This window comes from Sphaeramia orbicularis, chromosome 21 (assembly GCF_902148855.1).
Source record: "Sphaeramia orbicularis chromosome 21, fSphaOr1.1, whole genome shotgun sequence".
Taxonomy (NCBI): Eukaryota; Metazoa; Chordata; class Actinopteri; order Kurtiformes; family Apogonidae; genus Sphaeramia; species Sphaeramia orbicularis.
Genome location: NC_043977.1, coordinates 20,768,094 through 20,793,041, shown reverse-complemented (window position 1 = coordinate 20,793,041; position 24,948 = coordinate 20,768,094). Strand labels below are relative to the sequence as shown.

Genomic DNA, 24,948 nt, shown 5'->3' with positions numbered 1-24,948 from the left:
CCAAGGAAAAGAAAATTCTCACTTTGTGCAGTAATCTACACCTGGATTTACTGCCTCCGTCCATAACAATAGACTATTCATTCATTCATTTTCTGAGCCCGCTTTATCCTCACTAGGGTCACGGGGGTCGCTTGGAGACTATCCCAGCTACATGGGGCGAAGGCGGGGTACACCCTGGACAAGTCGCCAGTTCATCGCAGGGCTGAACATATAGAGACAAACAATCACTCTCACATTCACACCTATGGGCAATTTAGATTAACCAAATAACCTATCAGTGCATGTCTTTGGATGGTGGGAGGAAGCCGGAGTACCCGGAGAGAACCCACGCAGACATGGGGAGAACATGCAAACTCCACACAGAAAGGTCCCACCCCCCGTCGACTGGTGTTGGAATCGAACCCAGGACCTTCTTGCTGTGAGGCACGAGTGCTAACCACTGCACCACCGTGTCACCCTATATAGACTATATGTCGTCTAAAATTAACCTTTATTTGCAACATATTATAGCAACTATTACATGATCAAAAACAACAATTAATTTTAGCCAAAAAAATGTCTCCGTTTTGAATGTCTGGGGTCGCCAGAAATTTGTGATGTTTAAATGGGGTCACGAGCCAAAAAAAGGTTGGGAACCACTGAGTTATAAGGTTTATTTATAGAGATTGACCTCGGTCGATAAATTATAACCAGAAGTTTTAGACATTTAAACTGGACATTGTTACTTTTACTATGACAACTAAAAATAACTAAGTTTATTATGACATGCATTTAATTAAAAATAACAACTTACTGATTTCATTATTAGCTTCACACATGATTCTGTATGTGTATCAATGTCCCATATCTCATTCCTAGAATATGATCCAGATCCTGATCTAGCCCATAAAGACCCAGTGCTACATTTGTATCAGTTCAAAAATTATTTTTTCTTTCTATTTAACCTTTCTTCAGTGATTTATCACTATTTATTATAATATTATCCTCTATATTTTGTGTTTTTTCAAAGAAAATCAGCTATTTTCCCATATTTAATTCACTGATCATATTGATGTTCATTAAAGCTCAGATTAAAGTTGAGGGTTATTAAATCAGAAACAGAAAAAAATGAAGAAAAAGTGACTGTTCAACAAAATCTATCATTAACTGAACATAAACCCAGTGTCTCCATCCACTGTCATTGATCCAACTCCATGGGTTTTACTGGTGAATCAATGTTGTAGAAGATGACAGTGTTTCCACGTTCACGACGGAGCCTCTGAACGTCCAAATGGGCCATATCTGATGACCATGAAAAGATGGTAAACTGTATTTTACACCAATTATTTACTTGTATTGATAGGATTAGTGGATCGACAGGTATTAAACAGCTACATCAGTAGATGGTTTTGGTCAGTGGTGGATGTTTGGGTCTTTATGGGCTAGATCTGGATTCCAAAATGTTCTAAGAATTTCTCACCATCTGGACTTTTGATATTTTTTTTGTTATTGCACTCAGAAAATGTGTAGTTATTGCTCTGAAGAAAAAAAATCACACACATGCTGCATAACAAACTCTATCTACATGAAAATTTCTTCCTGATCCAGAGGATGATCTAGAACTGAGAACATATTTCCATTTAATTTCGAGATCTGATGTTAGTTTTGACCATAACAATAACAGATTTTGAGTCATTTGGTCCATCAGAAATCCCATTCTATGAACCACATGCACAAAATCCACGCAAATCAATGTAATATAGAATAGTTAATTTATTATTTTTATATATATTTATATGACTTCATTCCTTAAAAGTAAGTTTTTGTAGGTTTGTTTAATTTTTATTACACAGACTTATGGACAGTTCTTGCATTTCACTGTTCATATCATGTACACGTGACAAATAAAAGCCTTGAATCCTGAATCTCAGACTGTATCCTTCCAGATGCATTGCACAGGGTGTGAAGACATGCCACTTCCCGAAGCCTTCCTTGCCAGTTGGGTGCGCGTAACCTTGGTAACCAGCCCACCTCACCTCTACCGGCATGTGTGTACCATATCAACATCTGTGTAACATTATGCGCTGGCTGCCTCTGTGTAATACTATGGACTGTACAGGCATGTACTGACATTGGTGTGATACTACAGACTATGCTGCTCTGTGTGTTATGTGTTACACACATACACATTCAACACACTACCAGTTACTGGGCTGTGTTCACCATCTGTCATTGTGCATTGTCGCCACAACTGCATTGTGCTGTGGGATATTTATGCTGGCAAAGTGTCTGGAGCTTGCATACTATACTATTATATTTACTTCAATAGTATGTGATTTACATATAGTTTGTTTCATAGTGTTTTGGATCATATTCTAGGAATGAGATATGGGAGTTGTGTATGGAACACACACACACACACACACACACACACACACACACATATATATATATATATATATATATATATATATATATATATATATATATTTATATATAGCTCCACGTGTTACTAAGAGTAATAATAGACAGTGAAGGTAATAATGAAATCAGAAACTTGTTACTAACAATTAAATGTATGTGATAATAAACATAGCAATTTTTATGTCCAGTCTTGCATATGGTTTTATCATGTTGAAATTTAAGATGGCACAGTTTATCATGTTGAAATTTAAGACTGTACAGTTTTAATATGTTGAAATTTAAGCTGGTACGGTTTTATCATATTGAAATTTAAGACAGTACGGTTTTATCATGTTGAAATTTAGGATGGCACGGTTTTATCATACTGAAATTTAAGACGGTGCGGTTTGATCATGTTGAAATTTAAGATGGTATGGCTTGATCATGCTGAAATTTAAGACGGTACAGTTTTATTATGTTGAAATTTAGGACAGTACAATTTTATCATGCTGAAATTTAAGACGGTACGGTTTGATCATGTTGAAATTTAAGATGGTATGGTTTTATCGGTACGGTTTGATCATGTTGAAATTTAAGACAGTATGGTATTATCATGCTGAAATTTAAGGCGGTATGGTTTGATCATGTTGAAATTTAAGATGGTACGGTTTGATCACGTTGAAATTTACGACGGTACAGTTTTATCATGTTGAAACTTAGGACGGTACGGTTTTATTATGTTGAAATTTAATACGGTACGGTTTTATTATGTTGAAATTTACAACGGTACGATTTTATCGTGTTGAAATTTAAGACATCGTTAGTGTTCATGACTGCAAATGCCAATAGTAAAGGTTTGCAATCTCTGACTGTGCCGTTTTATTATGTATTAAAATACTGGTGAACTGAATTTCTCTGAGGAGATGAAACGTTTATCTTATTGTACCTTAACTTATCTTTGTTTCATGCCATTTTCTGTCTCTCTACAATTTCTTTATGTCAAGTCGCTACCTGTCAAATAAAAAAAATGCTTTCATAACTCTCGTCTTCCATAGCTTTGCTTTGATTTAATCACATACAGTACTTGGCACTGCTCCATAAGAGTAGACTACACTTTAGTCATCAGGATTCATCCTAATTTCAGATCACAAAGAAAACAATTTTGCAAACAAAACTGTTTAAATGAGTGCTTAGTTTACTACAGAGGCATCTGCCCACAGAAAAAAAAAAATTGATTTTCAGTTTGTAAATAAAATGATGAGCATTTTGAACTCGGAAATAATTAAAAGTGCAGTGAGGTTGTTGAATAAAAAGGCTCAATTCATTTGAAAATTAGTGGGAGTTCACTGTAAAAACTGTACATTTGACACTTCTATTCAAACTCATCAATATGGTATGAAGTTATTTAATGAGTAAAACATATTCACAGCTTGTTGTGTTTTAAAAGGCCTTAAAACACAGGTCCTTTCCACATCCATTCTTACGCTACTTAGCAGTTCAGTCCACACCTTAAGCCTTGCTAGTCACTACAAAAGATAGAGGATTAAGATAATCAAATTGCCGGAGAAGCAAGGCACCAGAGGAACGGCTGCAGGCAAACACTTTAGCTTTACCTCACATTAAATTTTCCTCTGATGGTGGGAGCTTTCCTATACAATAAAAAGACTCCAATTCCATCTAAAATACTAAAATTTTGATGTGGATTATCTGTTTCATAATGCTGATTCCTTGAGAAAAGACAATTATTGGTACAAAGATTTATATAATGTTAAAATTTGTCATGATAAGGAGATTCCTGAAACCCACACAAGTGCAAAACATGTTGCATATTTAGATACACGTGCTATTAATTTTCCTTCACAAGGTACGACAAACAAAATCCCTGCTCAGACACTCCCCTCACGTCCTCTGTGAATGAACGTAATTAGCAAAATCATGAGCTTTAAATTAACGACCGACAAGGTTTTTTCATGGAAAGTTGCTGGATGTTTATTTGTAATTAATCATCACTGTTATTACCATCTGTTATTAAAACTGCATTTCCATCGAATCATACAACTGTGCTTACGGCAGAGCACTATTTGTCTCAGCACAGTTAACAATTTGCCAAAAAAACTAAAAAAAAAAACCAAAAGAGCATTTCAGTGACGATTGATAATTGAGTTTACAACAAAAATAAATCCAGTTTAATACCACAAAGACCTCCTTTATTGTGCAGAGGCATGGTTTGGGGGACGCATGTTAAGTCTTGTTAAAATCATTAGGAAATCATCAACTACTGAAGGTTATTATCACATGTTTTAATTACCCGCTTAATTTTGTTCCAGCGGTCCATACTCAGACACTAACACTCATTCACAGTCAGACACCACTGTTCGTTGCAAGAATGTCATCACCGAAACTAGAGGCATCTGTGATTCCGCCTGATTCCCAAGGTCATGAAATAATTCACTGATAACAGCACACAATCACAGATGTGCGAGAGACTGAACATCGAGTGCGTTTGGGGTATTCAGAGGATTACTTATGCACTATTGCTTCAGTGTCCCGAAGCCTTTAGGCATATGGAAGTGTTCTGCAATGAATAAAGTGGGCAGTCCTAATGAGAACTTTAGGGCCAAAGCAATTGAGAGTTAAGTGTGAAAAGAAATCTCATTGCATGTGAGACTGTGTAAAACGCCTCAAGTCAAAATATTGTCACTGTTTTATCATCAACAGACTTATGGATCATTTAAAAAGAGAACTGCAGTGTAACACCATATTTCCTATGGTGCCATTTTTGGCATCACTAGGTTAAAAAATTCCATATTAACCTATGATTATATTGCAGTCCAAGAAGGTCTGAGGGGAAATGAGACTCCTGCATCCCTCTTGGCTCTGTCTCAGGGTTTACAACATCTATCTCAGTGTTTTTCAGCCATGGGGTTGCGTGGAATTCAAATGGGATCGCCTGAAATTTCTAGTAATTAATTAAAAAAAAAACGTACTAATAAAAAATATATGGTGAGCATATCCATAATCTCCCCACGTCTGTGCATGCTTCACCTGTTTTAACTGTTTTTTTTTTTTTTTTTTAACTGTTTTTATCTGTTAGCGAGTTCTTTTGTTGGCAGCTCCAAGAATAAGTCCAAATTCTTTTAGGTCTCATTTTTTAAAATTTATTGTTGACTTGATCTGATCACAAACAAAATATAACTCATCTGAGGATCCACACTCCAAGTGAAAATGGAAAATGGACCAAGAACACTGCAATGCACATCACTTTCATAATCCTTGTAAACTGATCTTCAAACTATGGGCGGAACCCTTTGGTGGGCTGGATCACAGAAAACGGACTGGTGTCATCTTACTCTAAAGTCAAGCAGATGTAATTCCTCAACTCAATGCAAAACCCATAATGACCATGTTTACTTCTTATGTCTTGTTGTTTGCGATCGTCTGTGGGCATGTGTATTAGTCCTTTGATCATAACTCAAAAGACGACACAAAAGACTCCTAACTAATACTGACTAACATGGGATTAAACCCAAGAATTCAACAATCCAAATTAAAATATTTCATATCTGTCTCATTTGCTTTCTATTTTTATTTTCTGACTTCCCTTTAAATCGTGTTCATTGTACCCTGCCTGTAGCACTTTGAGGTTTTTAGATAAAAATGTAAAGTGCATTACAAATAAAATGTATTATTTATTATTAGTTGAGAGAGAGACAATCATAATCCATAAAAGACATGACAAACTGTGAAGCTGAAACTGAAGCACTGTGGTACTGTTTATCTTTCAAATGTTCATTGTGGTCGGTTTCAGATGCTGGAGTTCTTTCATAATTCATAGTTTGAGTTATTGTTTGTTCAGTATTAATTGTCAGCCTTGTAAATCCACGCTGGACTGACTGTACATATCCTGACCAAGGAAAATAAAATTCTCACTTTGTGTCGAAATCTAAACCTGGCTTTTCTGCCTCTGTCCATAATAATATACATTATATAGACTAAATGTCCTCTAAAATTAACGTTTATTTGCAACATAGTATAGCAAACTATTACATGATCAAAAACAAATTAATTTTAGCAAAAAAAAAAAAAGTCCCTGTTTTGAATGTCTGGGGTCACCAGTAATATGTGATGTTAAAATGGGGTCACGAGACAAAAAAACGTTGGAATCCACTGATCTATCTTGTGATAAACACAGCCAAAGTCCTAACCTGGATTAATCATGCAAATAGTTCAGGTCTTTCCATTGGAAAATTAGAGCTGCGATGAATATATCTCAGCTCCGACACATTCTTTATTCCTTTATCTGATGCAGTGAGCAGCTTTTCATTTCTTAAACAACCATCAGTTTGCATACAGATTGGACAATGCAAGGATTCACTGAACTCAAAGTGTGAAAGAATGGTTTATGGAGCATTTCCACACATGGATTGGCCACCACAGACCCCAGATGAGAATATTTAGGATGTGCTAGAGAAGACTTAATGCAATAAACTGACTCTTCCATTATCAACACACAATGTTGGTGAAAAATTAATGCAACTAATGCTAATGCATGAGCACTGAATGACAAAAACAGAGCCATGGTGAATGTGTCCTGAAATTAAACCAGAAGAAATGTGTGTGAGGGACTTTTTTTGTCCATACAGAGTATGATCAGAGCCAATCATCTCCTTTTGGCAAAGGGCATAGAAAAACAAATAATGCATAGTCCAAATTATTGATTACTGTGCAGAGTCCCTCAGAAGCTGCTCCACTGTCCAGGTTCTGTGGCTCCTCTTAGACACAATAAGGCAGATCCTGTGTTTTTTGGCTTCACTTCTCAATAGCGACATGAAAAGGCACTGCATTTATATCACATACATTATTTCTTAAAACCATAGATTACCGATTACTGATCCAAAAATGAAACCAAAACATCCATACTACAGTATAGGTCATAAAAACCTTAAGTTCTATGTATTTGCATAAAGCATTAATGTCAAGAGTTTAACTCGATGATTGATTGACTGCATTTTCAAGCAGGTTTTTATGAGACTGATGTAGTTCAAACTGTCATATTTCTGTTTAGTTTGTTATTTAATGTGATGTCAAACAGGGTGAAGGACATGACATCCTCATATCTCTACTGCACAGACACACATCCCAGCACCACAGGATTTGACTTCATATTTACTCAGCAGGAGGAAATGATGTTGTGTGGTCCATTTCCATATATCTGTCTATAATTAGGACAGAAGGGAGAGAGCTGCAGATAGAGCAGTGTTTTTCAACCTTGGGGTCGGGACCCCACGTGGGGTCGCATGGAATTCAAAGGGGGTTGCCTGAAATTTCTAGTAATTGATAAAAATAAAAAAAAACTTACTAATAAAAATGTACGGTGAGTTGACAGAGACAATACATAAAAGACATGACAAACTCTGAAGCTGAAACTGAAGCACTGTGGTACTGTTTATCTTTCAAGTGTTTATTGTGGTCGGTTTCAGATGCTGCAGCTCTTTCATAATTCATAGTTTGAGTTATTGTTTGTTCAGTATTAATTGTCAGCCTTGTAAATACAAGCTGGACTGACTGTACATATCCTGACCAAGGAAAATCAAATTCTCATTTTTTGCAGTAATCTACACCTGGCTTTTCTGCCTCCGTCCATAAAAATATACATTATATAGACTAAATGTAGTCTAAAATTATGTTTATTTGCAACATAGTATAGGAAAGTTCTACATGATCAAAAACAAATTAATTTTAGAAAAAGAAAAAGTCTCCATTTAGAATGTCTGGGGTCGCCAGAAATTTGTGATGTTAAAATGGGGTCACAAGCCAAAAAAGGTTGGGAACCACTGACATAGAGGGTGTTTATTCTTGGTTTTGGTGTTTTTTTTGTTTGTTTGTTTGTTTGTTTTTTTACAGATTTCCACCTACTGTAGCTTTAATTAGCACCAAACATCAGCTCTACTTACTGGTACATTCAGTGCTGTGATAATAACAACAACAATTCCGTATACTCAATACAGGATAATAATGTCAATAGCTACTTTACTGGTGCATGGTAAGAAAACGGCAGGAACAACCGAAACTACACTGTGCCTGCAGCAAAAGGCTGCTACAGCCATACACAAGACCTAAATAGCTTTATCTCACATCTATTAATAATGCTCTATTGTTCCTACAGATGGTGTACGAGGTACTGTAAGACCTCTGTCTCTGGAAACCCATGAACCTTACTGGCCTGGGGCGGAATCCCCACTCAACCTGTTTCCAAACCTCTGCAGCCACTCAGTCCACATCTGCCTCACAAAATCACGATGTGAACTCTTGAGAAAATAACAATAGTGTTAAGATAATGAATGTGCATTAAATGTTCATGTATTATTCAAGGAATAATGCCTTGGCCATTGTATAATTATAGATATGGTTTCATCAGATATGCACAATAGTGTTGCTCAATACCAGCTGTTCTGCAACACCCACATTCATATGGCACGCAACGTAACAGGCACAGTACTGATAATAAACGGCCTATCTCAACTTTGACTAAGGCCATGACATAGATAGATTTTTTACACATCTTATATTTATAAGAAATGCCAGCATAGGCCACATGATCATGACACAGTACAGTTCAGCAGTTAAAAATAGCAGGTATACGTCTAAAAAAAAATCTGATTATGATGGTTTTTACAGTTCCTGTGTTCTATCCCTAAAAATAGGAATTCAGTTAAAGGAGAATACCCATGCTGCTGTGTATTTTGTATTACTGATAAAACCTTATGTAACTGTAAAATCCACGCCTGCTTGGAACTCAGTGTTTCTATGGAAACAAAACTGTAGGAATGTGTGCATGCGACAGCCATAAAGCTTTTCTCTGCTGAGTTTGGTCAAAAGTAACAGTGACATAACACAAAACAAAAGTAGTGCTCTCTCCTTGAACAAAGCTGTACACAACAAAAACAGAAATAAAACAAAATGCATGAAAACTGTTGAATCTGGATTTCCTGCTAATGGTCAAATCATTCATACAGCTCTGATGCCAAGCTAAAATGGTTTTACTGTCTGTGAAATGCAACCTTGTACCACACAAAAGTGGCTTTTCTTTGTTGGTCTGGATAAACCATATATTTTTGTGACTTTTTCTCAGTCAAGTTTATATGAAAGATGTCATCTTAAATAAAGAACAGTGCAATTTTCATTTCATGTGCTGTCAATCACATTGCAGCATAATGTGTCATCTACTGCGAATATGAGAGTTGTGTTATGAACACACACGCAGGGGAGAAAAACATAATCCTCTTTTAATCACATCTACTGTGTGCTTCTGGAAATATGTAACTGCAGAACATCACACTAGTGTTAAAGAAATCTCCGTGTTGACACAGGCGGTTTGAGGTGCTGGTCAGGTGTGAGGTCTGACGTTCCTCCCCCAGGAAATTTGGAACGTCAGACACTTCATTTTCTGATTCATTTTTATTCACATGTCTTTTCTGTATCAGTTTTGAAGGAAATGTCTGTATCTATGAAAAGGAAGCACAAAACCCAGGCACAAGGTGGCAGTTCAGAATATAACAGGCTTTTGATCAATTTAGATTTAGACTCATATTCCTCCACACACATACACACACACACGCACACACACACACACACACACACACACACAGAAACACACACAAGTGATTTTCTCCCTTGTCATCTTCTGTGTCTTTTCTCTGAGGAAGTAAACTCTTTGCATTTACATGAGGCATATGAACATTTAAAAAGGTACATGCCTCTTTCAGTGGGTTTTCTTTCCACCATCCAAACTTCACGCATATCTGTGTCTTGGGATGATTTTTGTTTCTCACAATCAATACTACAACCTATTTCTGCCTTAACTGATTAAAGAGAATATATGTAATATTTCTATTTTTAAATATTAAATAATGACCTAAAATAATTATTAGTGTTGAGAATAAAGAGCTCTGAAGTTATGCCAGTGTACTGGATTGTAAAGACTCACTGAATATTTTCATATCGAGAGTCCTGGGGATTTATGTGACCACTAGAGGGAATAGAGATTCAGTGAACTGGCAAGGAAAACGAACACCACAGGGCCTTTGATCAAGAGAGATGGGAATGAGAACCACTAAGAAACAACTTTTAGAGTTAAACAAAATGACAAAGTGATAAAAGCTAGACGTGTTGTTGTTTTCACCACTGTACACAGTTCTAAATGAACAGAATGGAGTTTGATGCTGAAATGACAGCATTTCCTCTACACAGGTGGCTTTATGAGGCTTATGAAGGTATAAAGTTACGTTATTATTTTTGGTAAGTTGCAGTTTATTGATCTCAGACTAAACTGACTAAACTGTGACAGTTCTGATGTTGTTTTGACAATTCCAAACACATCTTTAGTGCAGCTACTGACAACACAAACAGGACAGAAAACAGAGGGGATTTGTGGTTTTCCTGTGGCTGTTTTCAGTCGAAAAGCAGAGCTAAGCTAACAGAGCTATAATGTAAACTATCAGTTGATGCAGCATATCTGGTACAGGTTCATACTGTCTTTCACATATAATTATTGTAGGTCATTTATCAGATAGGGGTAGTTGTTTGTTTACCTGCTACTTCCTGTAGCCTTCGTCAGAAGCGTCACATGATGTTGCTGTGACGTGTCTTGTAGGCTGTTCAGGAGGCTTGGCCAGACAGCAGGGGAGGTTTACGCCCCCTACTGTCTGACCTCTTTTCCAGGACCACATCCCAGGTGTGTATAAGACACGTCACAGCAACATCATGTGACGCCTCTGACGAAGGCTACAGGAAGTAGCAGGTAAACAAACAACCACCCCTGTCTGATAAATGAATTACAAACAATAAATGATGCAACATATGAAGAGTATAAGACACTGCTATTTTGACTGACTGTCAAAGAAAAAACTTGATGATACCATAATACAAATGTGTTTAAATAATGACCTTCATACTTTATTCACTGAGTGACTTGGTTTAGATACATAGCATTGATTCACTTGTGGTTTTGATAGTTCTAATGCTGTGTTCCAGGCCGTTTTTTGAGCCAGTAAGTTACGACTTCAAATAGCGAGTCATGACTTTGTAGCGTTCCGGGCAAGTCACGCCAAACTGCCTGAGCGCAAGGAATTGTGGTTGCTAGATGTAAACAAACCAGCATGGTGGACCGTACGTTATGCTCATTTACAATCATCTCTATCAAGGTGATAGAGATGATATTTGAGGGAAACAGAGGAGTAAAAATGGCGTATAAGGCAAGAGAAGCTGTTATACCTTTTATGTTATGTTATTAGTATATTTGGATACGCATTTGGTATTTATTTATTTTTGCACTCAATGGACTGAGAACTAACTAACGCTAGAGTAGCTTCTGATTATGCGGAACATTTGCGGATGAATAACGTCGGCGCATTGTTTTAATAAACAATTTGCATAAACACCACATCAATGGGGACTGCCATTGTTGTTTCATGGGCTACGTGATGTCAGAGCTCAGATCTGGGAGTACATCGATCTAGTACAAGTTCACAGGGTCACAGGTTTGACTGCCATTCCAGTGCTTTTTTCACCGGTAGAAGGTTGGAAAAACATGAGTTACAGGTGGCCTGGAACACAGCATAAGTGTGTTCTGGTACAAGACTTCCCCCTACTGTTAAGAGTTTCAAGTATCAATAATACTACATAGAGCCCCTTAACAACAGTGAAAAAATCTAATATAAAAGTCCTCTGCTTGTCTCATGTTTTACTGATGAGGACAAATGCACATGCTCTAGATAATGCAGGACACAAATCCCTTCCACCCCTCCTGAAATTTACACCTGCTGCTGGTCGCATGAGTTAATATGTCACAACACTGAAAAGTAAACACACATTGTATTGAGGCAATTACACAATATACTCTGTACACAAGGCTGTGCTTTTTTCAGGTTATGACACTGCTGCCTTTATTTGATGATGACACAGTGGTGCATCTTGCACTCGAGTGCCAAGGTGACCCACACCTGTCAATATGAAAACCTTTCCAAACAGCCAATTAAAACTGAAATACACAGGATGTGAGTTGAAATTACACATTAGTATAATAATATACAGCATGCTGTAGCTGTGTTATGTGTCAGAGGGTTAATTCTAGGCTGTTCAGGTTGTTTTTAGTGTTTTTGTGCAATTGCTGTCTTTACTTATGATGAAGGAAGCCTTCAGCTTTAACACTTTGCTTAAGCATGAGCATAAAATCAATACATTAAATGGAATTGAGCTGCTAATTGTTTAAATCTTTTTAAATCATGCAAAAGGGAAAATGTCTTGTTCTAGCTGTTGTAATGTGAAGGTGTGCTGCCACTGTTTTTCTGGTATAGTAAAATGAATATATTTGTGTGTTAAACAGTTGGTCAGACAAGACAAACAACAGGTCACATTTCACAACTTGGTACTGAGCATTTTTTACAGCTTCTGTGGCATTTCCTAGAACAAACTATTAATCAGATAAACAAATAGTCCAAACAGGATGTGAATCAGTGACTAAAATAACAACAGTCCAAACCGGAATCATCCAATTATAAAAAGAAAAATCAATACGTAAACAACTGAATTTAGTTTCATGGAAGTTAAAAAAAAAAACAACAGTGAGTCCTAACAGAGTCCACAATGAGAAGACAGAAATTACAGCAGTGAAAATTATCACAGGAACCAGCAAAGAAGCGATTCTTCACTCAGTCCATTAGGAGAAAAATGTGTAACTCTGTGAATCCATTACACTTCTAATTTCAGTAAATGGTTATCTGTTCCTTTCTGCAGCTCAGTGTAAGCCAATATCAATACACTTTAAATTCTCACTGGAGTGGGTCTCCCAATAAAATTGCACTCCATCAGATTATCTGCAACACCTCTGTTCGTCAGACATAGCAGAGGTTTCAGACTACGTATACATAAGGCATCAACATTCTTACATTGGTACACGGTAGCACACAAAGGCTCCTTTATCTTATAAATTCCATTCTATATGTGATTTCTATAATAACCACGAAAAGCATATTTTCTTGTTCAAACAATGATTTTACATGTAAGTAAAGCATGAGAGATGCATGCTTTCCTTTGCGTGTCTCATACAACATAAATGTAAAGTACTTCCACCTAACTGAATCAAGCTGCAGCTGCACAACACAAAATCTTAAAATGACACAAAGTTAGGCTCCATAATGTAAGAGACAGTAAAGCTAACAAGAAACTCTGCATTTCTCTCAACTTTACAAAGCATTTTATTGCCTTTATGCATCTTTGCTTTGGATTTACACATAGAGTTTTACAGTTTTGCTTCCTTCACATACAGCAGCTGTCAGTCGTGTTGTGGTAGAAGTACATATTCTACCTACTGTTCACTGAACACTACCTTCCCACCAGCACCAAGCCACTGACAAACCAGCTATCTGCCAAAAAAACTACTGCATAAATCATCTAAATAGCCAGATATCCTCCAGCCCTAGGCAGGCAATACAAGTGCTGAAGGAGTATGACTCTTATATTCATCATTCTATTCAACATTCGTCCAAATAAATGACAAGGTAGAATTCGAAAATAAATATATTATTATAAACAAACCAAAAGCAAATTAAAAACAGGCAAAATGCATCAAATAGATTTTAGTTTGAGTGATTTTATCTATAATATATCAAATACAACTATTTACTGATGTGATATTCAAATGTGGAAGCAGCCTTTTAATACTGAGATGGTCCAGGTTAAAGTTATTCATGTACTGTTAGATTTAGACTAACTTTATTATTCCAGACCACAGCAAAAACAAAACAAAACAAAAAAACACACACCTAGAGGACATTCCTTTCTTTTGTCATATTTCCTGAGAGACTGCTCATTGTATTGCCTATATGTGATAAATAATAATAAGAATGATAAATTATTTGTCGTGTGGCACAGTTTAAAGTGCATTATTCAACATCTCAAACACAATAATTAAAATGGATGTTGTTTAATAATTAATCAGTTTTAATATCTAAGTCCAAGCTGCTTTATACAGTACATCCTGTCTACATGGCGCATCTTGCATTTATCTTTTTTTTTTTAAATTATTATTATTATTTTTATTCAGAAGCGCTAACTGTCAATGAGTAAAAACCAGTTCCTTCAGCTGTTTGTTCAGGCAGAATATGAGCTGATCTCCTCTGAGTGGACAACGTATATAATAATCACACACATTCTGAAATGTGTGAAATCCTTTCTCTTTGCTAAAGTTCACCAGGCAGTTTCCAGCTCTCATATGCAATATCCATTTGACAGCTTGAACGGCATTAGAATAATCCGCTGCTGAATCCACAAGTTCAAGTTAGATATAAAAAATAAAAAAGCATCTTATTAACGGTAAATTTAAGATGGGGGTTGGGGCATGAGAATGAAGAGGAATATTTTTCGCAGCACACAGAATTTTTTTGCCATTCCACAAACTAGCCATGATTTTAAATTAAATATACATACATAATTAAAATATGAAAATCAAATGCAACTCCAGAATGAAACGAATTGCAGCAGCGGCTATACATCACTGAGACGGAGCATCTGTCCTGAAACTGTAGGCGCTTCATCCAAACTGTAAGTATTACATGATTTTATTAAGAATCCCACTGGACTTAAATGAAGCAAAGAGGCAGGACTTTATGTCAAAAATAAACTTTGAAATCCCGATGCCCAAAGCCATCTCAGCTTGAGACTCTAAATAAATGCACCTTTCCTTGATAACAGAGAGCTGGCTGCTTCTGTGGTTTAACAAAGTGAAGCAGCCGCAGAGTCAGCAGAGTGACAGCAAAGATAAAATGGGTTCTTTGGTGGCTGGAATAGAAAAGCACTGTAAACTCTGAGGCAGGCTGCCAGTGTTTCTCGATAGTAGCTGAAAAAAAACTAAGTGGTATTCACAGATTCTGTCGTCTAAAAGAAGCTTATCCAGGTTGTAGAAGCCAGAGGATCATATCCGTTCGGTGACGGGCTCAGTCAAATTCTCAGCTGTAGATCTGCACTTGACACACTGAGGACAGAGTAAGTCCAGGGGCAGACCTGCGTGTATAAAATCTTTTTAATGCACCTCTGTCAGTCCATCTCTGCAAAATTTGATTCTAGCTTTCAGAAGAAAAAAAAAATCTGTGCCATTATATGATTCAACAACCCACAGGCACCAAGCAAATGACACTCAAAATTGGTGGCTGTGTGAAAATGAAGGTTTATTTAAATGACTTCTCTAGATGAACTCTCACAATGCGAGTCAGTGAAAAAGGGAAGTGGGCGTCAAAGAGTTCTCCGCAACCACCTATTTAGCGACAAAATCACAAATATCCTCCTTCTTTCTCTTTTGGTGTATGTGTGTGCACGAGACTCTCCCTTTCACTCAGTCATTCAAATGGTCACAAACACACACTCGCTCCACCGTTCATCCTCACTCACCAGTGCAGTGCTGTCAGCAGAGTCCCCTGACAGTCTATCAGGGCTGAGGAAACAGCTCAAGTGTTATGTATGAGAAAAACGCGAGCAAAAACAAGCATCAGTATCTGGATGTTGAACACTCAGGGCACCAGCACAGAAACACCATCCAAGATCCATACTAGACTGCCATTGTCAGGTGCAATCTATACGGCCAAAGCTACCCATAAAACGCCTTTGCTGGATCACTATTTGGTAAGGTATGAAAATTGATTTGAGACAATTATCCTGTCTTCATTTCATGAGAAAGGGGAGGAGAATTCCCTTTTGCCCTTTTTTTAGGCTCTATATTAGAACAATTTAAATTGCTGCGGTGAATAGCTTTACAGAAACTCAGAGGAGGATAAAATAAAGATGTTAGGCTTTGTGTCTAAGCTTACTGAGGACTTCATTTCTTTTAGGTCTGAATAATATAGGAGTGGGTATTTTACACAACTGATTGCTCATTATTTTTAATGAAGTAGCACAAAGAAAACTGTATCTAATGGGATAAAAAAAAAAATCTCATTTTGAAACAGATACTTCTATTGTGGCCACAAGTCCTGTCTGATAATCTGTTTCTATGGTGACCACCATCAAGTGCTAAAGTGTAGAAAAATCCAGAAGCCTTCAGTGACCTGTTTTTCACAGTTTGACTTTTTAAAGATGTAAATAAATCCCCTCCCTCTGTTAAATACCGTTGTACTGCGCCATCGTTTTGCGAAGGTGGCTTCCAGTTGTTTGCATCTCTGAGGTTTATTCCACCCCTACAGCACTGGCTGAGCAATGAGAACAAGGAGGAAGCTGATAGAGGGAAGAGGCAGGGGAAGTGCACTGCTGTGGGGGAGGGGAGAGCCTGGATGCTGAGGCAGTTGCTTGAGTGTGGAGGCTGTTGGAAAGGGAAGGGAATAGGAGCAGGGCTGCCAACCATCTCCACACAAGGTAGGGTGGCAGGCAGTCTACAAGAACATATGGATACAGGCCATTAACACAGCCAGAAGAGCACATATTACCAAGTGAGGGCAATGCTCAATATTGCTGCAAAGGGAACCAGTTGAGCAAAACAGCAATCAATGAGGTTTCCTTTAGCCACTCCTCGTCATGTAAGAAATCTCCCACTGGGGTTGTCTCCAATTCAGCTGGGGCGACAAATGATTTTCTCTGCATTATGTATCAGTGCTGAAATGATCAGAAAGTCATTTTCTTCACATGAAATAGACTGAATGAGTGAAAGCTGTAATCTCATATTGATCTCAGCTATTAAATCTACTTATGGCATGAAGAGGAGTTAGAACTCAAAAGAAGGAGACAAAAGGGGGATTTTAAGGCTTAAAAACATCTCAGACATGAATAAAGAGGACTAACTCTTGGTCAAGAGAGTGCTCATATTGTTTTTTTTTTTTTTAAGTTTGTCACTTGAGATACAGACTAGATTATTCCAGGAAACTCAGGCATGTCTGAGTGACAAAAATAGAAAGTGGAGCCCCACTGGGTGATGCTGGAAGACAGGTCCTAAGAACAACATGTTCGTGTTGCTCTGTCTTTAGGACACAAGACTGAATCACCTGCACTTCAGGGACGGTTTCGGCTCCACCATTCAAGTGACCAACTCTGTACATGTCACAATCCTTCTCAACAAAATACAGTCTGCATTATTATTCTTATTATTCTTGTTATGGCCTGGTTGTGACGTTGCTCTGATATGACAAGGGTTAATGTTGCGAGCCTCAGGAAGTCCTATTCATTACCAACAAACAACCCATTTCACAACCCAACATCATGCACTGCCTGTGATTCAGAGGCAGCTGAGACCGAGCCAATATTTCCTAATTCTATGTAGCGTGACAAGAACACCAAAGCATTGTTGATGCCTGCATTTCTGGTGCTTTCGTCACACAACAAGTTCATTCTGGGCCTATCACCACACCTCCTCTACCAGTGATTTATTGCCATCCAACAGAGACTTGACAAATCCCTAAAGACACAATTACCGTGTCCCCCCTTGGGAAGCCAGCACAGTTCATCTAAAAGGGATAATGAATCCAGGATGTCATCGCTGCTTCCTTGCAATGCCCATAATGTGAAGTTCATCCCCAGTGCAATTATTGTATGTACAGTAGACGTGAAGAATGTAAACCGCACAGATTACTTTTGTGTATTTATCTAAAAGCACTAATGTTATTCAAGAGATAAACGGAATCCACACAAGTCTAGCAAAATAGAAAGTGAAACAGTGGTACAGATGTTGCCCTAAAGTATCCGTATAGCTGTGCAACATAATGTGGTTAATTTGCAGTTATGTAAACACAGATCTTCAATATATTGTACCCATTTATATACAGCACCATGCATATCAGTATATCTGTTAAGTTTATTTTTTTTTAAAATTATTTTTATTATAACCTTTATTCATTCATTAATTTTCTGAACCCGCTTTATCCTCACTAGGGTCACGGGGGTCGCTTGGAGCCTATCCCAGCTACATAGGAGCGAAGGCGGGGTACACCCTGGACAAGTCGCCAGTTCATCGCAGGGCTGACATAGAGACAAACAATCACTTTCACATTCACACCTATGGGCAATTTAGATTAACCAATTAACCTATTAGTGCATGTCTTTGGATGGTGGGAGGAAGCCGGAGTACCCAGAGAGAATCCACGCAGACATGGGGAGAACATACAAACTCCACACAGAAAGATCCCACCCCCGTCGACTGGTGTTGGAATCGAACCCAGGACCTTCTTGCTGTGAGGCACGAGTGCTAACCACTGCACCACCGTGTCGCCTATAACCTTTATTTAACCAAAATAAAGGTTTATTTATTTATTTATTTGGCTATAACCTTTATTTCACCAAAAAAAAGGCTCATTGAGCTTAAAAATCTCTTTTTCAAGAGTGTGCTGGCCAAGACAGCAGCAGCAGCAGCAGCAGCAGTTACACAAAATGGAAATCACAGCCATACATCCACACTAATATACATAATTTGAAAGTCAGTACTAAAAACAAACTTAAAACTGATAAGAACATACATCTAAAACATCGCCATTATTTTAAAAGGTACTAAAAGTATAACAACAATGTTCCTTAAAGCATCTGAAAGCCGAACCCAATTCAATCAATTATAAAAACATCTACACCCACATTTGTCCTTTTCCCACTGATTTAAAATGACTTTGACTGTATTTAAAGAGACCAGCTCCTTTAACAAGTAAAAATATACTTATTATATACTTAAAACTTAATCATATATTGTTATTTACACAGCAAAAATAGTTCTATTTTCATATTTTGAATAAACTCAAATAATCTTGTATTTAAAAAAATCCTCTCAGTAAAAACGTAGCCACTGAAAGTCTGTAAAACTAGAACATTTTCGTTAACAAGCTGGAGGTTTCATAAGCATTGAAAACCTTATTTTTTATTGATCAAGAAGCACTTGGCTGAGATATTATGCACACCACTGTTTTAGCTTGTAACTGGTTGAATCCACTTCAGTATTAACTATTTTAAAAAGAAAAACTTTGAATTTGAATACTTTTGTTATGGAAAACACGTTGGAAAAACTCTCATTTCTAAGCAGCAAGGATTTTTTACTTTCTTAAAATTCTTTCTCTGCTCTGTAGACCTTAGTGTAGAAACTGCACATTCATAAAAACACTGAAAAATATTGTTTATTTAAGATGTGGGATATATTCAAGGCAGACATTTGGAGAATTTATTGTTAAAATTACCCAAAAGCAGGCAATTCGCTTAAACAAGAAAACTATGAGTTATCAAACATGTGGTTTAGCAGCAGGTGGAGCTCAGCAGGGACCCCATCTTCACTCCCTTTTTTCACCCTGAGCACATTAGATTTAATTGGAAACTACCACTTTCACCTCATCTGTAGCGTTGACTCTCCCACTGAACCCAATTTAACCCTTTGACCGGCAGGGAAGCCACAGAGCATGACACAAGGAAGAGAGGACACACTCTAAGTGTAATGACTCAGAATGAATTATGGTCAGTTTCCCCCAGAGCCCGGCCCAGACTTTCACGGTCGGCTCATATCCGGGGTTGACTCGTGCCGGAGTTTAGTTCAGTTCTGAAGCTCCTGTCGTGAGGCAATCCCAGACCTCCGGGGCTACGGCCTCTTACTCATATATCATTGAAACTATTAGGCCTCCAGCGCAACAGAATGCTCTCATTTTCATTTCATTACTGCTGATGATGATAAAACACAGATCAGGCCATGACACTGATTATCAGCAATAGACGTTTCCACTTAATTATGCTGACTGGCTTTACGACAAGACAAAATCTGCATTGAAGCACTTATTACTCTTAATTTCATTCTGTAAGTGCACACAACAACAACAACAACAACAACAACAACAACAACTTAATTACTTAATTAAAGGTGTGATAATAGTACATCATGTTTGTGGTTTCTTTCACTTAAACATAGTCTGAACTGATCTCTGTTGCCTGTTTTTATTAACCCACTGCTACTTTTATGACAGTTCCCAAATTATTTTTTTCCTCTTTATTTAACCTTTCTTAAATGATTTATAGCCATTTATTACAATAGTATCCTCTGTATTTTGCATTTTTTCAGTGAAAATCATGTTGTTAAAAACTCCACTTCCTGGTTGGGGAGGGGCAGGACCTTGCCTCACCTATCAGGCCACACCCAACCATTTAAGAGGAAGGATCAGGCCCAGACCATCCTCTTTTCCCTCTGTTTGACTGGGAGCATGTGAACTGGAGAACAGACAAAGACTTAAATCCACAGACTGGATGGATGCATACCTTGAGTGAGTTATATTTTGTGTTATTGTTAGTTGAATATCCTTGAACATGTTTGGAATTGTTCTAGTAATACAGTTATTGTTTCCCTTTGTTTAAGATTTAAAATCATCTCATCCACGACATTCTATCCATGTCATCACCTGAACTGTTCCACCTGTAAATAATCTCCCTGAAGAGAAAATAAAGCATTAAATGAAATCCCTGACCAGTTATCATATCTGACCGTATGCCAACACAGAAGTTTTAATTATTCCAACACAAATCAGCCCTTCAGCATCAGCCTTCATAGTTTTTACAATGTATTTTCCTATTTTTTAATTCACTGATCTTGTAAATGTTCATAAAAACTCAAATTAAAGTTGAGGGTTATTATATCAGAAACAGAGAAAACTGAAGAAAAAGTTACTTTTTTTAGCAAAGATATCAATAACTGAACATAAACCCCGTGTGTCCACCCACTGTCATTTGTCAAACTCCATGGGTTTAACTGGTGAATCAATAGTTGCTTTTCCATTGACCCTCAGATTGCACAAATATAACTTACGCATAAAAATCTACCTAATGGAAAAACAACAATTTCACCAAAAGTCTCATTTTTTGATTAAAAGTTTTTGTGCTGGCAAAAGGTGTTTTTTTGGGCATAGCACAAATGGTATATCACGTAAAACTGCACTGGAAAGACCTTTTTTTGCAACTAGAGTCAGATGAATTAAAAAAACGGATGTTGACATACGTTACAACAAGCGAAGAAGAAGAAGAAGAAACATGTCGCGGTATGTGTGGACACACCAGGAAACCCAATCATTTTTTAATTTAGTACGAGATAGAGGGGTAATATATAATAATGATGAAAATATCTGTAAATCAACACTATATTTACATTTGTCGCCATGTTTATGGAATGACTTTTCGCATCTTCTCACGATAAATAAATAAATAAACAAATCATCGCATTTGTGATTTAATGGAAAAACTGGCACTACGCACTTACGTTTTTTTCAACATTTAGTAAATATTGGTAAAGTTTTGCGCAGATGTCCAATGGACAAGCGACTGCTGTTATAGAACAGAGGTGTCAAAGTCATTTTCTTTCAGGGGCCACATACAGTCCAGTCCAATTTTCTCTCAAGTGGGACAAACCAGTAAAATAATAGCGTATAAATTAATGAAAATCCCAAACATTTTTCTATGATTTCATGCAAAAAAATAGCCTTAAATTATGAAAATATTAACATTTACAAACAATCCAAACAAAACAGACGTGAATGACCTGAATTAATTCTTTAAAAAGAAAAATAAGTGCAATTTTAACAATATTATGCCTCAACTTATAATTTATACATATGCATTACAGATCGAATCTACAAAAGGCACAAAACAGTTAGTAACAGGCACAGCATTGTTAAAATTGGACTTACTTTTCTTTAGACATTTCAGGTTGTTCATATTTGTGTAGGTTATTCACATTTTATTGTTAAAAGATAGTTTGCTAATGTAAATATTTTCATAATTTAATGTTATTTGTTGCATGTAAACAGAAAAATTTGGAGCTGTCATTATTTATAGACATAATGTAATATTATTTTTTTCACATTAAACCAATAAGAAAATTTGATGTCATTATTTATAGGTTATTATGCTATTATTTTACTTGAAATCACAATTGTGCTGTATGTGGCCCAAAAACTAAAATGATTTTGAAAGTTTTGATTGTTAATATCTTAAGTGTAATTTTTGCACTTTGAAAATTCAAGTTTGACACCCCTGTTGTACAAGATGATGGCGTTTCCTTATTCACTACAGAGCTTCTGAATGTCCAAATGCGTCATATCTTATGACCATAAAAAGATGACAAACTGCATTTTGCACCAATTATTTTCATGTATTGATAGGATTAATGGATCAACAGATATTAAACATTTTGATTAATATACGATTTTGTTCAATGGTGGATGTTTGGGTCTTTACAGGTTCATTTATTTTGATAATAAATCCTATTACTACTGCATATACCGCACTTGTCTAAAATAGAACAGTTCTTTCTGCCATTTTTACTGAAGCAGACACACACAGATTTGATTTTAAAAACGCAGTTGCACAAGTTCAAGTATTGAACATTCAGGTAGGTGATTTATTATTCAAAGCTGTTCTCTCCAGTCACATTCTGCATTTATACACACACACACACACACACACAAAAAAAAAAAACACATGAATAAACATAACCAGTTGATCCGGCCTATATGCAACCCTACCCTGCCACCCACATTCATTTTAAAAAGAGCAGATCGCTGGTATATTCTATTTTTTATTCTCTCGCAGTGAATCATAGGGAAGACTTGTAGCAGCATAAAAAGTGGGGGCTGACAGAAATCTTTGAAAACAATAAAAAAATAAAATAAAATCAGCGCACGACTTGCACAGAGAAGAGAAAAAGTGTTTGTTCTGAACTGTTGGCCACAGTTTGCCTCATATGCCATTGATACCAAAGAAAGAAATAAAATGTGACAACGTGGTGACCCATATGGAGATTATTAGCTGCTTCAATAAGCACTTTTCGTTCGCCTGCAGTACAGATTTGCTTTGTCACCAGAACAGTGAAATAAAGTGAAACTAAAGTGAAGTGAAACCTCGCTAAGCAAACAAATTCAAACTTCCAAATGAACGCCGCGACTTTGTGCGAAATCTCGAGGAAGTAAACTTGCCTACAGTACAAATCCAACCAACCTCGGTAACTTTGCTAAAAAGCATCTAAATGTGACTTTGCAGCATTTTTATGAATTTTCATGGCACATCCTATAAAGTGTAATGATCACACCCGATGCATTTGCATGAAAGTCACATCACTCTGAAAAGAAAAAAGGGTTTATGCTGATGATACAGTTTATGCTCATGAATCATTGCTTTTCATAGCTGATGAGTGAATTTAAAAACACTTTGCAGAGCTTGAGAAGATCTTAACACAGTGTTTTGCCAATATGTCAAGCCCCAAACACTATACAGAATTTTCCAAATAGATATATGTGCTGACAGGCATATTTCTGTTCTATACTGAAAACGGAATCCCCATCAAATAGATCATACGCTTGTTTTTCTTTGCTGCTTTTTGCATTGTTAAGAAAGAGGAGTATCTGCATTTTTCACAAATTCACCCCTGAAAATCATGAAAAAAACATTCAATTGTAATATGTTGATTGGTTTTTTATGGTTGGAGGAGCCCGAACGTCTGTTACTGGCAGCTACAGTTTATTTTTGGTTTTCAAGAATCAGAGCTACTAATGAACAGATTGCCTCTGGCTTGGTATTTAATCCTTTGTAGTGCTGAATAGCATTACTGGTGTTAATGGGACACTTATCTAAACTTCTGATGTATTTTAAGACTGTGTGCAGCAGGATTGAAACAGCAGCTAGGTCAAAGGCAGGTCATCATCTGCTCTGTATTAGAACAACACAAATAACCCTGCAAGGCTATTAATATTTCATTATTTGGAAATTTGTTTTTAAGGGATTTCATAATCTCAGCATTTTACAATTAATATTAAAACATCGAATGACTGGTACAACTGTTCAATAAAATGAAGGCTTTCACATGTTATTTCCTGCTTCACTGAATGATAGGATTTCTCCTCAGGTTGAAAGGAGTCAAAGTCCACCAATAGATATGGTAACAGGGTTAATAGGGGTGTCACGCCATAATAGGTGCGACAAAACTAACAGGAGGGTGAGGAAGCTACAGTTTGTACATGCCCAGTCTGACCTGAGAAACAAGTAGTAATAGGTGACATAAATGAAAACCCTGCGTGGCTCCATGAAAGGTGGGTAAAGGCTAGGCTTGTGTTGACAGATTTATCAGTGCTGTAGTGTCGAGCATGTTCGAATAGGGAAGACCTCTTTAGGTTGTACGGCTAGTTTGTGTTTCTTTAAAGGAATTACACATCCTTTAGTGGCAAATGTTTAGGGGGGAGAATTTGTTTTTTGTGGAACATGCACACAGAAATGCGAGCTGTGGTATTAACCCTTTCATGCATACTGGTCACTACAGTGGACAGCTATTCTACAGCTGTTCTCTTCCATATTCACGGGTTTTGTTGTTTTATTTGCATATCAACAAACACAGTGGACGCTTTCCTGTTCTTGATAAACCTGATCTGCAGTAGGGTCAAAATACGGTATTCGAAATCTCTCTGACGGGACATTTTAGAGACAATTTGACAGAATAGTGTTGCTACATTACCCACATTTTTACTTTTAAATTAATTTTTGCTTTAGTTGGACCATAAGGGATTATCCATAACAAGAAGCTACTTTATATTGAAA

General features: G+C 36.9%; 1 protein-coding gene across 1 annotated transcript in view; it reads right to left on the bottom strand.

The window, feature by feature from the left end:
• kcnj3a (potassium inwardly rectifying channel subfamily J member 3a) overlaps positions 1–24,948 on the bottom strand; it is a 40,954-nt gene that overhangs the window by 2,554 nt on the left and 13,452 nt on the right. The window lies entirely within an intron of this gene.